Source organism: Alnus glutinosa, chromosome 12 (assembly GCF_958979055.1).
Source record: "Alnus glutinosa chromosome 12, dhAlnGlut1.1, whole genome shotgun sequence".
Lineage (NCBI taxonomy): Eukaryota > Viridiplantae > Streptophyta > Magnoliopsida > Fagales > Betulaceae > Alnus > Alnus glutinosa.
In genome coordinates this window covers 12,997,128-13,014,627 of record NC_084897.1, presented here as the reverse complement: position 1 = coordinate 13,014,627, position 17,500 = coordinate 12,997,128, and positions in this window count along the sequence as shown.

The following is a 17,500-nucleotide window of genomic DNA, read 5'->3' as shown; positions in this document are numbered from 1 at the left end:
AGAAACCCTGCAAACAGGGCAAGCTATGGTTGGTTTGTCACGTTCTTTGTCTTTTTCTTTTCCTGTTTCAGTTTTGCTTTTTACTATATTGATGCTGATGGACAACTGAATGATTGGTTCTCTCTTTCTGTCTCTCCTCTATCTGTGTGTGTGTACATGTACGTCTCAAATGTTTGTGTTACTGCCTATACATAATCGTTCTTTTCTTTTACTATTCTTCCCATTTTGTTTTCTTATTTGGTATAACAGATATGACTACTAGCTTTGAAGACTTCTATTCCAGCTAGACCTAATAAGCAATTGGTTGGCCTTTAACAGACTGTCATTGGTTTGTTCAAGCTGAAAATATGCAATGTCAGGCTTTTGAGTTCTATATCTGGTGTAAATGGAACTTGTCTTGGAAGTATTGGTGCTAGTAATCGGTTTATGGCCTTCTATTCCCATTTTTTTTTTTTTATTAACATAGATGCAAGTATTTCGTGGAACTTATCAATTGTTTGACTACTGCAAGAATAGATGAAGTTTCGCACAAATTTGATAAGGGTGCTCCACCTTTCATAAACTGGGAGTCCTTATTCTGCTGTGAATTATGCTGCTTCAGAGTATAAGTAGTTTCATTGTGCTTTAGCATGCAAATGTGGGTTGGACTGAACCAGTGTTCCTCCAGCATCTAAATGGTCGGAAAAGTACATTTGTGTGAAAGGCATGACCCAGTAGGGTTATCCTATCTTTGGCCATTTTCCTTTAATTCCTGTTAAGGAGATATCCAAGGCAATTAGGAAGGGAGAGCCTAGAGAAGGAGATAGGAAGGAGATGCAGCAGATGAACATAAATCAGATTCTTTTGATTCATATTACTACGATTGTTTTGTCCAAATTTGTTTACATCTTTTTGTAGTCTGTTTTGTGGGAAATGTGGGTAAGTTTGGGCTGTAAATGACTCCTAGACGCATCTCCTTTCCAAGTTTGAATAATGTAAATAATTTAGAGCGCACTTGGCTTTGTGATTCAGATGAATTTTTGTGATTTTCGTTTGCTCTGTTACATAATTTGATTCTTATATATTTGATTGATTCTATTTGTTAATAGGTTCAACCTTTTCACCTATTAGGTTCTTCCTATGACGAGGAAAAGGTTAAATTTTTACTTGACTATAGTCATTTTACATTGTATTGGTCGATCATACATAGAGATTGCTAAAAGACAATGATCACAAGCTATAAGGAGTAAAGTAAACGGTAGCTAGGGCATATACTTATACAGCCACAAACTTCTTTAATCATTTTTGCCATGATATTGCTAAAAGACATTAAGTTAAATTACCAATATAACAAACATTACAAAATAGTGTTTTATAACACTAGAGTTACATGGATACTTGTTTAGACTCGAATAAATTCTGAAATTTTAAGTATTACAAACCAACTTATGCTTATGCATCATACATTCTACTAACATTCGACAGAATAACAAGCAAAGTTTCTTCTTGCAATTTTCCATGGGAAAAGCTTTAATTCACTCTGCATATGGCATATGAGATTTCTGCATCAATAAAACAAAATTAATGAATAACCAACAAAACAGTTTAAATGAAATAAATTGATTTTCCTGCTCATTTCAGATATGATGTCCTCTTTCCCGCGTTTTCTTTTGGATTTATTTTTTATTTTCTTAAAAAAAGAAAACGAAAGATGGTTCCACGTAAGACCAGGGTCGGACGAGGGCCTGACCCTCGTCCTCTGTATGGACGAACTCCTTTCCATAACTTGTGTGTGTAACGTACATTGATGGTTGGGAATGTTATAGACTTGAAATAAGATGTAATGCACATATGCTGCAATCCCTGGGTCGGCTAGATTTATTGCCTTGGCCACGACTCTCATTCAAGCATTCCCATCTATCATCTCGTATAGTGGCTCATTATCCTCCTTATCATCCAACTCTAAATCACATATAAAAAAAAAAAAAATCAAATAAATAATACACAGTTCAAAGACATAATTAGTGGCTTAAAGAAAAATAATTTGAAGCTAAAATATAAAAGCAAACAAAAGTTAAAAAGCCTAACTAAATTCAAGTCCATCTTTGTCAAATGAATCGTCGTCATTTGGAATTTGTGTACATAGAGATTCAACTTCGCCTCTGTTAGTTTTTGTGTTGGCTGCATTCTGTTGGACAAAATCACTTTTATGTAATGTTGCTGCTTTCACAGGGATGCTGCTTTATCCAGAGTCTACTCTTCAGCTATGTTCTTCGAGAAGATTCTGTGAAGTTTTCAAGGATTTATTTCGGTTCCCTGTCAGCCGTCCAGACGACGTGGTATTCCATTCGAACACTCATCAGTCAGCAATAACCATCCGGACGACGAGATCTTTCCGTTTGGACGCCCATCAGTGTGTAGAAGCTTTGAACAGTTCAAGATTGCATCCGTTCGAACATAATGGCAAATCGTCCGGACGCTCTTCAGAGTTCTAGAAGATCCCAGTGTTCCAACGCATCCGTCCAGACGACGTGGTTATACCGTCCGGACGCCATTCAGTGTTTGACAAGAATTAGGGTTTCTGCCTCAAGACACAGTTATGGGAAGACGGCTGTTACCGTTCGGACGATGTGTGATCCCGTCCAGACGATGTCCTCTATAAGGCAAGAACATGCATACCAAGTTCAACCGTCCCGACACCAACCTTCATGGTCCGGACAATCAAGCTTCATATATGGAAATTGCGTGCACTAGCTCAACGGTCCGGACATCAGCCTTCAGGGTCCGGACGCTCCAAGCCTTATTATGGTAATTTCGTGCAGCCGAAGTGTAACCGTCCGGACACTAGGGCAACACCGTCCGGACGCGGCCTTGTTATGGAAGCTTTCAACGCTATCTTGGAGAGACGGTTGCAGTTGACCGTCCGAACGCTTGGTCAAGCCGTCCGGACACCTTCCGGTATTTTGGACATAACTTCTTACTCAAATATCAGATTGGGACAAAATCGGCGTCGTTGGAAAGCTGACAAAAAATGCTGTCAACTGAGTGTCCAGAAGGCCACTATTAGCGTCCGGAAGGAACCCATCCGGAAGGCCCTACAGAAAATTCCAGAATTACTTTCCAGACAAGAAAAACTTGGCCCGTCCGGACGGCCCTGGCTCCCGTCCGAACGCGCGTGTCTCATAATCCGTTTTTGAGTCAATTTTGGGTTTCCAAAGCCTATAAATAAGAGGCTTGAGGCTTGCTTTCAACACAGAATTCGGTGGTGAATTCTCTACAGCTTAGAGACGTGATATTTCCTCTAAAGCCTTGTCAAGTGTGTGATTTGATCAGCTGTGAAGTCTATCTTAGGGGTTGGCCCTAAGGTAAAGAATTCCTTTGAAGACCTCTTCAGGTAGGAGACCTGGTTGAGAAGCGTTCGTGTTGGGTTACACGTTAGAGAGCAAGGTACGACCACTGCATCAGGGGTATGTGAGTGTTACTACTTTGTATCTAACTTTGTCTTCTGAATAGTGGATATCCTGGGTTTGGCTGCCCCGGAGTGGTTTTTCTCTTAATTGAGTTTCCACTTCGTCAACAAAATATTTGTCCCCTTTAAATTCCGCATTTAATATTTTGTTGCACACTGTTCACACACACTGTTAAATTTAGAAGTCCATTTATTTTTCAATTGGTATCAGAGCAGGTACACTCTGTTTAGGATTTATTTCCTGAGTGTGATCCTCATCTCTTGTGACTTCTATTTTTTTATTACACCTTTTATCATGAAATCTTCTCAGTTTTCTAATGAAGATTATGATATTAAGCTCTTTAAGGTTTTTAATAAATTGAAGAATGCTCAACATTCTAAAGAGCTAAAAAAGGTGAAGCAAGAAAAAGAGTCTTTGATTGGTCAGTTATCTGAATCTCATGCTTTGATTGACTCTTTGAGATCTAAGAATACCATGTTGTTTGACATTATTGATACACTTGAGAATAAATTAAAAGAATCTGAAGATCTCCTGAAAAAATTCTCAAGTGATAATTTGAAAAGCATGCTGTGTATTCATTCAGATATTTCGAACAAGCCTGATTTGACTGCTCATTTAAATACTTCTACTTCACATGCTTTTGATTCTGAATTAGACTCTATTGGTATTAAGCATGTGATAGTAGATGCAGCTTGTTCTAAAAATTCTTGCTTAGATAAATGTGTGATGCCTAACTCCAAGGATTCAGGAACACAAGGTAAGTTTGTTCCTATTTGTCATAATTGTGGGAAAATTGGTCATATTAGACCAAATTGTGTTGTGTTAAAATCTCACAGACCTTGGAAGAAGCAGGAGGAATCCAAAAAGGGCGTTATTGAGAAAACCTCTTTAGATAAATATGTCCCGCCCCATAGGAGGCATATATCTCAAAGAGGTAAGGATTTTGTTGTTTGTGAAAATGCGAATCTTAAATTTGCAGAGCCCTTCAAGAAGCATTTCAACAAACGAAGTCAGCCTACCTGCTATCATTATGGTGTCTCTGGACACATCAGGCCACACTATCCACAAATCCGACATCAGCAGCCTCGGATCAGGAAAACAGAGCAAAAGACAGGTAAGTTTAGCTCTAAACCTTCTAAGCCTCATCATGTTTTTCGGCAACAACGGCATTATCCTCAAAGGGATTCTCCCTCATGCTATCACTGTGGTAAGTATGGCCACATCAAAGCCGAATGCTTCAAAGTGAAGCCTCACAAGCCCAAGAAGAATCAGACCAATGAAGGGCTTGTCAACATGATGAAGAATGTCCTAGTCAGACTGATCAATTGGGACATGGCTCACACCCCTGCCTCACAGGTTAAGAAGGTATGGGTAAGGAAGGATGAGACAATTCACCCCTTAAGGGGGAGTGGACTCACCTAGTAGGTGAGGTCTCCCATGCCTAGGATTTTGGTTCCTAAATCCTAATGCATGTCAGATATGTTTGCATTGCATTGTTTATCTTGTCATATCGTACTCATGTCTTGCATTCTGTTTGTGGAACCGTTTATTTTTCTTAGTTTTTGTGTTGGCTACATTCTGTTGGACAAAATCACTTCTATGTAATGTTGCTGCTTTCACAGGGATGCTGCTTTATCTAGAGTCTACTCTTCAGCTATGCTCTTCGAGAAGATTCTGTGAAGTTTTCAAGGATTTATTTCGGTTCCCTGTCAGCCGTCCGGACGACGTGGTATTTTGTCCGGACGCTCATCAGTCAACAACATCCGTCCGAACGACGAGATCTTTCCGTCCGGACGCCCATCAGTGTGTAGAAGCTTCGAACAGTTCAAGATTGCATCCATTCGGACGTAATGGAAAATTTTCCAGACGCTCTTCAGAGTTCGAGAAAATTCCAGTGTTTTAGTGCATCCGTCCGGACGACGTGGTTATACCGTCCGGACACCATTCAGGGTTTGACAAGCATTAAGGTTTCTGCCTCAAGACACAGTTATGGGAAGATGGCTGCTACTGTCCAGACGATGTCTCCTATAAGGCAAGAACGTACATACCAAGTTCAACCGTCCGGACGTCAACCTTCATGGTCTGGACGATCAAGCTTCATATATGGAAATTGCGTGCACCAGTTCAATCGTTCGGACGTTAGCCTTCAAGGTCTGGACGCTCCAAGCTTTATTATGGTAATTTCGTGCAGCCGAAGTGCAACCGTCCGGACGCTAGGGAAACACCGTCCTGACACGGCCGTGTTATGGAAGCTTTCAGCGCTATCTTGCAGAGGCGGTTGCAGTTGACCGTCCAGACGCTCGGTCAAGCCGTCCGGACACCCTTGGGTATTTTGGTCATAACTTTTTACTCAAATATCGGATTGGGACAAAATCAGCTTCATTGGAAAGCTTAGAAAAAATGCTGTAATATGAAGATCTGAACAGACTCTAGAAGTGTCCGGACAGAATGACGGATTCCTTTGCCCGTCCGGACGGCCCTGTAGAAAATTTCAGAATTACTTTCCAAACAAGAAAAACTTGACCCGTCCGGACAGCCCTGGCTCCCGTCCGGACGCGCATGTTTCAGACTCTATTTTTGAGTCGATTTTGGGTTCCCTAAGCCTATAAATAAGAGGCTCTAGGCATGCTTTCAAAATAGAATTCGGGGGTGAATTCTCTACAGCTTAGAGACGTGATATTTCCTCTAAAGCCTTGCCAAGTGTGTGATTTGATCAGCTGTGAAGTCTATCTTAGGGGTTGGCCCTAAGGTAAAGGAGTTCCATTGAAGACCCCTTCAGGTAGGAGAACTTGGTTGGGAAGCATTCGTGTTGGGTCACACGTCAGAGATCAAGGTACGACCACTGCATCGGTACATGTGAGTGTTACTGTCTTGTATCTAGCTATGTCTTCTGAATAGTGGAATTCCTGGATTTGGTTGCCCCGGAGTGGTTTTTCTCTTAACTGAGTTTCCACTTCATCAACAAAATATTTGTCTCCTTTAAATTCCGCATTTAATATTTTGTTGCACACTGTTCACACATTTTTTAAAAAAAATTAAAAAATAAAAACAACGTTAGGGGTGGCTCATGGGCAAGATGGGGGTGGCCAGCCAACCCCATTTTGGTGGCGGGGATGGCTAAAAGAGAAAATGAGGGTGGCCGAAGCCACCCTCGCCCCCATTTGGCCTAGGGGTGGTTTGGCCACCCATAAGGGCCAAAGTCCTTAATTTTGTTTTTCTCTCTTTGGCCCTTGGGAGTGGCCGAACCACCCCCATGGCCCATGGGGTGGTTCGAACACCCCGAAGGGCACTCAGCTATGAGTTGATCTATTTTTGATGTCCTGATTATGTGATGTTCGTTTTTGTTAAACATGCTCATGATGTATGAACCATATGTTTGTGTGTGAATTTTTGTTTGATTAATAGCATAGTGCTTTTCAATGTTTGTGGGTATCATTTCTGGTAAACCCTCACGAGACTTCACTCGTCCACTAGGAAGTCCTAGAGGTTTAAAAGGCTTGTTGTATATGCTAAATGCAATCGTTTCTCCCATTGAAGAGGATTTATGTTTCATACTTTGATTTTGTTTTTTCATTTTGTTTTGCTAAGGGACTAGCAAAATGTAAGTTTGGGGGTATTTGATTTGTCCAAAATATTGTATATTTGGACCCCTTAATTTGCATTTGTTAAGCCTTTGTTAGTTTTTGTGTTGGCTACATTCTGTTGGAAAAAATCACTTCTATGTAATGTTGCTGCTTTCACAGGGATGCTGCTTTATCCAGAGTCTACTCTTCAGCTATGTTCTTCGAGAAGATTCTGTGAAGTTTTCAAGGATTTATTTCGGTTCCCTGTCAGCCGTCCGGACGATGTGGCTACACAGACGTGAGAGGGTGCAGTTTTTTTTTTTTGAGTTTTAAGTTTCATTTTCCTATTTTTTTGGCTACAGCCGAGACCCAATTTTTTTTTTTTTTTTTTTTTTCTGTGGTGAACAGTGTGTGAGACGTCTGTTCACGCAGTTTCTTGCCCTTTCTAGTAGTTTTATTTTTATTTTTTATCCTTTTGTTCATTGACCCCTTTATACAAGATTTTTATTATTATTATTCTTTTCGGTTTACACAATTTCTTCCCATGTATGTTCTCTTTTTCTTCTAACCGGTCCAACAAGTTTCCTCTTCCCTTTTGTTTTCTTTTTTTTTAGTTATTCATGTCTTTTATAGTTGTAACTCAAGTTGATGTGTTGTTTTTAGTCATGAGAGGCTAACATCCTCAACTAAGGTTTATGATGAAACCTAACCATTGATAACATGCACATTCTTGTTATGCTATTTGTACAATCAGATGTTTATGGAATTATTATTCAAGTCCCATTCATTTCATAGATTTATGTCTTTAGAATGAATGTTTATTTATTGAAAAGTTAGATATTTAATGTGTTTCAACCGATGGATACATCGATTTATTTGATTGAAAAAGGATATCCACTGTGATTTGTTTATCAAACAGATACGATGGATGATTTGATTTCAAATGGGTATTCGTTGTAATTTATCTTTGAGCTGGATTCACTAAATGTTTTAACATACATTGTTAGGGAACTTGAGTAATGAACAAAGTTAAAAAATTTTATCGGGTGTATAAATAAAATCCGAGAGTGTGTTGTTTGATTTGGTTAGGTGGATTCTAAAACCTTAGTACTTTTTATCATTTGTTCTTTATCAACTTTAATTTTAGTTTGTTATTTTGCATGTTTAAACCCAAAAATTTGGAACTAGGTTAAGATAGAATTAGTTTAAATAGAAATTAATTTTTACAACGCAATTCCCTGTGGATCGACCTCGCACTTGCAAAACCCTTTATTGCAAATGATTCATGCACTTGCGAGTTAAATAAATTTGCACAACAAGTTTTTGGCGCCGTTGCCAGGGAATTTGTTGATTTGTAAAAATTGATTTTTGTTTGAATTGATTTTATTTTTCTACTAGTTTAGGTAGATTTTTGTTTTATTCTTCTTCTTGCAATTTTTGTTTATTTTTATTTTTGTTTTCTTGTCACAAAAAAAAAAAAAAAAAAAAAAAAAAAAAAAAAGTTTTTGTCATTGTTTTGCAGCTTTGGTGTGACAATCCACGAAATTGTGCTGCGGCCGATCAGTAGCTGAAACTTTGCCAAAAATTTATTTTTGGTCCAGTTTTTAAGTTTTAGTTTTAATTTTTTGAAATTTTGCTTCTGTGTTAGTTTTTATCTTTGCTTTTATATTATTTATTTTTGCTTTTTTTAATTATTTTTTTTTAAAAAAAAATTGTCTTTTCATTTGGTTTGTTTTTTGTTAATATTTTGTTTCTATTTTACTTTATATTATTGTTTATTTTTCTTCTTTTTGTTTATTCAAGTTTTTGTATTTGGTGTATGCTTGGTAGGAGATCCTTGAACTTAGATTTGATATCTTTAGATCCCGAAATAGAAAGGACTCTTAGGAGAAGGCGTAGACCACCTGTTGTGAGAGAATCTGTTAAGATGGGAGATAATCTGCATGCGGGAGGGAATGAGAGGCATAGGGGAGAAAATGTAGATCATACTAGATCACTTAGGGATTTGTTCGCACCCGTTGCCACCAACCAATGCCACCCACTTTGACCTCAAACCTTATGTCATCCAACTCCTACCTTCATTCCATGGCTTGGACCTTGAAAATCCTTATAGCCATGTGAAGAAATTCAAAGATATTTGTGCCACATTTAAATTTCAAAATTTTTCTGAAGAGTCTGTGCACCTTAGGCTTTTTCCTTTCTCACTTCAAGATAGAGCCAAGGCATGGTTGGATTCAAACATGCCTGGGTCTATCACATCTTGGGAAAACTTACTGAACAAGTTTTACAATAAATTTTTCCCAATGTCCAAAGTAAACGAGTGTAGGAAGGAAATAAGTTCTTTTACTCAAGAGGAGGATGAGAAATTTTTTGAGAGTTGGGAAAGATTTCAAGAGATGTTGATCAAGTGCCCTCCACATGGATATGAGAAGTGGAGACTCGTACAATTCCTCTACCAAGGATTGAATCAATCCAACCGTAGTATGATCGAGTCAATGAATGGAGGTGCATTTATGAGTTTGACGGGAGATGAAGCATACAGGACCTTAGATCAATTGTCCGACAATTCCCAACAGTGAGATTTTTCAAGCTGTCGAGATAAATCTGCTCGCATCCAAAAGAAATGAGGCATCTATGAGGTGAAGGAAGATATTGAGCTAAAGATGAAGATAGATGCCCTAACTAAGAAGGTCAATGCTCTCGTCATAGGAAAGTCCATCAATGCTGCAAACCCATTCCATGTTGGTTGTTGTTCCATCTGTGCTAGTCCTATGCAATTAGCACAAACTTCTCCATCTTTGCCGACTTTTGTCGAGTCACCAATGGAACAAGTGAACGCTTTCAACAACTTTAGGAAGCAAGCCAACGGACCTTTTTTTGAGACTTACAATCCTGGGTGGCGAAACCACCCTAATTTTTCGTGGAAGCATAACCAACCATTAAATCAAGGGGGGGCCCCTCATCAAACCCATAATCAATAACCCCCCGGATTTCATCAACTGGTTCATCAGGATCATCCAGCACTGCCAGCACCAGGATACCAAGCACCCAATCAAGCCCCTGCCTCTTCTTCACAGTCCACTTTGGAAGACACTCTCAAGGCCTTCATGCAGCTCACAGGCCAATCCATCAATGACGTGAAGAATGCTACCATGGTGAACACTCAAGTTATTTCCAAGATGGAGACCCAGATTGGGCAGATTGCTAGTCGCCTAGGGGAGAGAGAGAAGGGAAGGCTCCCTAGTCAGCTTGTGCCGAATCCAAAATTGCAGTTCCATGGGGGAAGTTCATCAAATGCAGTGCATGGGCAAGAGCATGTGCAAGCCGTTGTCACACTTAGGTCAGGGAGACAAGTTGATAACCAAGTGGTTCTTCATGAAGAGAACCCTGCTGCACAAGAAGGACAAGGAAGCGGGAGCACAGAGGAGAGAGATGCGGAGCCATCTACAGCCACTCCCACTATTGAGATTCCTCCTAGATCTTTTGTACCTAAGGCGCCATACCCTAACAGATTGCTTGAGCTCAAGAAAGGAGGAAAGTTTGAAGACATTCTGGAGGTATTCAAGCAAGTGCAAATCAACATCCCGTTTTTGGATGCCATCCAGCAGGTGCCGTCTTATGCCAAGTTCTTAAAGGACTTGATCACTGTCAAGAGAAGAATCAATGTCCCAAAGAAGGTCTGTTTGACAGAGCAAGTCAGCTCAATCCTCCAATGCAAGCTGCATATCAAGTACAAGGACCCTGAGTGTCCTACTATCTCTTGCACGATAGGAGTCAGCCGCATTGAGAAGGCTCTGCTGGATCTTGGAGCCAGCGTCAATCTCCTACCCTATTCTGTTTACCTGCAAATGGGGTTAGGAGAATTGAAGCCCACTTCCATGACACTGCAGTTGGCTGACAGGTTAGTTAAGATACCACGGGGAATTGTGGAGGATGTTTTGACCTTAATTAAAGGTGCCTCCATGTTTTGTCTCCATGTTTTGTCTTATATATATATCTTTACATTTTGTCTCAACTGTTGATATCATAAAAGTCAATAACGGTTCAAATTAATCACAACGAAAATAAGTCAAATTGAGACGATTTTATTTTTTTTCGCGACTTTGCAATTTTTCTAAAAAATCATCGTTTTCTCTCATTGACCTGCAAAACACTGAGACACCAAAACTAACCACAAATATTAGAAAATAACAAAACTAAAGGCTTAACAAATGCAAATTAAGGGGTCCAAATATACAATATTTTGGACACATCAAATACCTCCAAACTTACATTTTGCTAGTCCTTTAGCAAAACAAAATGAAAAAACAAAATCAAAGTATGAAACATAAATCCTCTTTCATGGGAGAAACGATTGCATTTAGCATATACAACAAGTCTTTTAAACCCCTAGGACTCCCTAGTGGACGAGTGAAGTCTCGTGGGGGTTTGCTAGAAATGATACCCACAAACATTGAAAAGCACTATGTTATTAATCAAACAAAAATCCACATACAAACATATGGTTCATACATCATGAGCATGTTAACAAAAATGAACATCACATCATCAAGACATCTGTTAGTATTTTGGCCTTATTCTGTGTCTGGACAAAATCACTTATGTGTAAATGATGCGGCAAACAGGGATTCCACTTTTCAGAGTGAAGTAAGAAGAATTACAAAGTTCCCTGTCAGCCGTCCAGACGATGTGTCATCCCATCCGAACGCCTATCTGTCTACAGTTCCATCCGTCCGGACGACGTGTCACTCCGTCCGGACATTAGACAGACAAACATCACCTGTCCGGACGACGTGCTTCTTCTGTCCGGACACCTACATCGCATCGAGAAGCTTCTGTGCAAACTTGCTCCGTCTGGACGTTTAAGCAGCACGTCCGGACCCCTATCAGTTCTCGAACGGATCACTGATTCCTTCCAAGTTTCAAGAAAGGGAAGATCAATCAAACCATCCGGAAGATGTGGTATCCTGTCCGGACGCGTATCTCCTTAAGGCAAGAATCGCAGTTCAAAATGAACCTTCCGAACATCTGACAGCTGTGGTCCGGACGCTGGTGCATCGTATATGGTAACTGCCGATTCGACTTCAACCGTCCGGACGTCTCCCTCTCATGGTCCGATCGCACGCCCATCAAATATGGAAATTGCATGTTGAAGTTTAGCCATCCGGACACTCCTGCCACATGATCCGGACGCGCGAAGCCTGTTATAGAAATTACTTGCAGCGGACGTACGTCGGTCTGGACGATCGAGCCATCCCGTCCGGACGATGTTCTTATAAAGGAAAGATTTCTCTGAGAAAATTTCAGAAAATCCTGTCGCACAGTTGTCCGTCCAGACGACCATGGTCCACCGTCCGGACGGCTCCCAGGCAAAATTTGCCTGATGCCCATTCTGACCCCCAGCCTATAAATAGGGGTCCTTGGGCACTTAGAGCTGCAAGAATTCGGTGTGAATTCCATTAGAGCTCAGAGACGTGATATCTCCTCTGAAGCCGTTTTTCAAGTGTGCTGTGCTGCAAACCGAAGTCTATCTTCGAGGTCGGCTCTAAGGTAAGGAGTTCCATTGAAGACCCCTTCAGGTAGGTGAACCTGGTTGGGAAGCGTTCGTGTTGGGTTACACGTCAGAGATCAAGGTACGACCACTGCATCGGTACATGTGAGTGTTACTGTCTTGTATCTAGCTTTGTCTTCTGAATAATGGAATTCCTGGGTTTGGCTGCCCCGGAGTGGTTTTTCTCTTAATTGAGTTTCCACTTCGTCAACAAAAATATCTGTGTCATTTACTTTCCACTGTGCTTTAATTTTTGTTGACACTTCTGCACACACTTGTTGTTTAAATTAGAAGTCATTTCAATTTTCAATTTTTCAATTGGTATCAGAGCTTGGTACACTCTGAGAAGATTAATTTCTTGAGTGTTTTTATATTTGACTTCTATTTTTATTATGTCTCAAACTCTTAATTTTGTTCCTGCCTTTGATGGCTCGAACTATGGCTATTGGAAGGTACGTATGCGTTTCTTTTTGAAATCTATTGACTATTGGGGTATTGTTGAGACTGGTTGGACTAAACCAGAGGATACAACACCTGAACTAGTCCCTCAAAAGAACGCTCGTCTTTCAAATGACAAAGCCCTCCATGCTCTATGCCAAGCACTTTCTCCATCTGAATTCGCCAAAATTTCAAATTGCAAATCAGCCAAAGCAACATGGCAAATTTTGGAAACAACATATGAAGGCACAAAACTTGTAAAATCTGCCAAACTTCAGATGTTGATTTCAAAATTTGAAGAAATTAAGATGTTAGAGGAAGAGACATTTAGAGAGTTTTACTCCAAAATAAGTGACCTGAGGAACTCCATGGTGAGTCTTGGGGCTATCTCGGATGTAAAACTCATCCAAAAAATTCTCAGATCTTTGCCCGAGCGTTTCAGGATTAAGGTAACGACTATTGAGGAAAGCAAGGATCTTGAAGAAATGAAGATTGAAGAGCTGGTTGGATCTCTTCAAACATACGAGCTGTCTCTGCCCCCAGTCAAGAAATTAAAGACCATTGCTTTTAAGGCTTCCAAGAAGAAGGTAGAAGCCTCCTCTGAAGAAGAATCTGAGGATGAAGAAAAGGCTGTGGCAATGCTTGCCAAAAATTTCAGAAGACTAATGAAAGATGATCGGTTCAAGAAGAAGTTTTCTGAAAAAGCCAAGAAACCCTCTCAAAGAAGCTGAACCAGAGGATGAGAAAGATCCTAGAGGACCCTGATGTTTTGAATGCTCAGGCTATGGGCATATCCGGGCCGATTACGGGAATCTCAAGAAGGGCAAGGGGAAGGCTTACAATGTGACTCTCAGTGATGAGTCAGAAGAAGATGCTCCAGAGTCTGACAAATTTCTAGCTTTTGTGGCCCCTTATATTGAAGAAGAAGACTCTTATTATTCGGAGCATAGTGAGAATGAGGTAGAGCTCAAGGAAGCATACAAAACTCTCTACAAAGAGTTTGCGAAGCTGAGGGAAGGCCGAAAGCAGCAAGTTAATGATCTGAACAGTCTGCATACTGAGAAGAGCTCACTGCTGCTCAAGATACAGGAGTTCGAGGAAAAGCTACTTGAGACACAGCTCCAGCTAGAGAGAGTCACTGTTGAGAAGTTGACTCGTATGCTGTCCATCCAGAAGAGCCCACATGACAAGACTGGTCTCGGGTATGTAGCTTCCTCGTCTAATATTCCTTCTTCCTCAAAGACTGTGTTTGTGCCTCCTACAGTCCCAGAGCTCCCTCCAGTTATTGAAGATAAACAGAAGGAAAAGGTCAATGATGAAGTTCCAGGCACTCAGCAGCCTCAATCCATCAGAAGACCTCCTGTTTTCCATCACTGCGGTCTCAGTGGGCACATACGGCCTCAGTGCTCCCTCTTGAAAGCACAAAAGGCCAAAGCCAAGAAAGAAGTGCCTAGGCAAGCTTAGTATGGCACTGTACCTGCAGCTCAGCATCAGACTCCTTGGCATCAGGCATCCTATCAAGCACCAAGACATCAGTTCCAAACCCCTTGGTTTCATGCTCCTCAGCGTCAGCGGTTTGTACCAGCCAATCAGAGTGGCACTTACAAAAGCAAGCCTAGGCAATTGAGAAGGCCTTAAGAGCAAGAGCCTCCTGTTTGGATGCAAAACATGATGGAGTGGATGATGCAGTCTTGTCAGCAACCACCTACTGGAAGGCAGACTTGGGCTGAGAAGGATAGTTATCCCAGGAGGGGGAACCGACACACCTAGTAGGTTCGGGTGCTCATGCCTAGGTTTCTGTTCCTAATCCTATGGCATCAGGTTTGATTGCTCATCGTATTTGTTATATTTTATGCAATCTAGGAACAAGTTATGTTTGCCCCCTTGTGTTTTCTTGAGGAAACTTTGCAGGTATTTTTGGGGAAGACAGAAAAAGCAAGTCGAGCGACTGTTTTTCTGTAATGGCATCATTGAGCGTACACAGGTTTGATCATGCCTTAGCATATTATGTTTTTTCCATATTGCTTGTTGTTTTATGTTTTTTTTATAATAATAAAAATAAAAAAATAAAAAATAAAAAATAAAAAATTTGGGGAGAATTTATAGGATTTTTTTTTCTCTCTTGGCTTATTAGATATTGCATGCATTCTTGCCTGATATCTCAATTCGGTTTGCATTGATTAAATATGCTTAGATATAATTGAGAGTTTTGACTATATTGGCCAAGTGTTTTTCCTGTTTATGCAAAAGTAGGATAGCTTTTTTCTTCATGCGATGAAAAAGTACACTATCCCGGACTCCCCTAAAGGTACATCTTTCCTTCTCTGACTCCTTGCTTTTGGAAATTTTGGATAAGAGAAGAAGCCCTTGATAAGATGGCCAAATTGACCACAGGCTAGTTGAACCTAACATCTATAAACTCTGGCACTCCCTACAGTTTGCAGTACCATAAGATTCGAGCAGTAATTCTTAAAAAGTTTTGTGCTTTAAATCTATTTAATCATTGCTTATGTGCTTAAAATTACCTTGTCCTCTATGAGCAAGTAAAATTTTATCTTATCCTTTATGGTACAAGTAAAACAAAATATGTGCTGCATCTTAAGGGGAGTGTATCAGATGAGGGTGTCTAGGCCCTAGCAAGTTATAAGGTTTGACTTTTGGCTAATCTGTCTTTGATTTTCTCTCATGTCTAGAAAATCTAGTTGCTATTTGTCATGTCTTGGAAAGTCTTACCTGGTGGGAAAAGAGTCTCCACACACACACGCATTGCTTGAGTTGAGTTGCCTAATTGATTTTTATATGATCAAGAAAAATTATTTGTGCCAATTGAAATCTCAACTTCCTTTTATATCTCTGTTTATTTTTTAGATGCGTTCTGATTGTGTTATCAGTTGATTATGTATGCGTATTCTGACACTGGCTTGAGAAAATTTGATCTCTGTAAATTTTTCTCAGTTTTTCTGGTGTTTCAGTGTGGAGCGTCCGGACGGTTTTCCTTGGAGTCCGGACGGGTGTAGCATGGTAGTCCAGATGGTATTCTCTGGAAGTCCGAACATGTACAGTGCCTCGTCGTCCGGACATGTCTTGTTGTACATCCGGACTCACGTGCACTGTCACCATCGTTCGGACGTGTAATTTATTTTGTCCAGACGAGCATGACCGTTACGCACGTTCCCGAGGCCCACGAGTTCGGACGTCTGGAAAACTCCGTCCGGACGGGTCACCCACAGCGGCTATAAATTGCCCAAAATCGGTCATTCTCTCCCTCATACCCCACCAAATCCACCTTTTGGCTTTTTGTGAGTAACTTTCTTTGGTGTTTTTGGAGTAATATCATCCCTGTATGTCTCTTTGCATTCTCAATCACTCTTCAGGTATTTTTCTTGTCCTATTCTTTTCAGTTCTTACACTGTTAGAATTTCAATATTTGATTAGGAGTGTTATTGAGAGTTTGAGATGCTTATACCATGTTGGGATTATTTGTAGGACTGTGATAATTTTTGTCTAAATTTTATGATAGTCCTCTTACTGCTGTTATTCTGCCAAAATTTTTGCTAACCTAACAAGATTTTTTGGATTATTTTTTTTGGAATATTCTTGTTGGTTTTTCTTTTTGCAGAATCATGTCTGCTTTCAGTTCCCAGCGCCGGGTCTGTCAGAGGACAGAAGCAGAGCAAAATGAAATTCAAGCAAAGATTATGGACCGGACTGTTATTGCTGAACGGAACGTCGTCCGTGTAGATATCATGGTGCCTCCGCTGAACAGTATCCATGAGACTATCCAGCATTATCAGTGGACCTACCTCTATACCTGTGCCTGCATCGTCCTCACCAGGCTGGTACGACTCTTTTATGCAAACTTGGAGGTTGCTCAGGATGATGAGCATGGGACGATACTACAGTCCATTGTTGACGGACACATAATCACTGTTGATCCCTAGATCATCAGCCAGTTTATCGGGGTACCTGTTCTCGATCTACCTGCCATTCCATTCAACGAGGTGGTGCTTCCTCCCTCTATGGATGAGCTCCGAGAGTTTTTCCATGCTGCTCCACAAGGTGAGGAGCATCCGACCTCCATCAAGATTGGTGCTCTAGGTCCAGCTCATCGTATGTTGGCCAAAATTATTTTGCACAATCTGTGGCCGGTTACCAGGCGCAGTAATCTGATATTGAAGAAGGCCCAGTTTGTCTATGTTGTTCACTTTCGCCTTCCTTTCTGTCTCTGCAAGCATATTCTGGGAGTCATGCTCGAGGCTTGTGATGAGGGCACTGCCGGTCTTCCTTTCGGCTGCCTCATTACTCAGATCATCCTGCAGTCCGGTATCAATGTAGATGGAGAGCCTAGGATGAAGATGAAATAGCCCCTCAGCAAACAGACTTTGCTGAAGTCAAATGCGTAGCTGCGGAGAGAGGATTCTGATGAGGATATACCTGCTGCGATGCATGTTGCTTTTCCAAACGTAGCTTCATCCTCTCACACTGTCCCGCCATCTAAG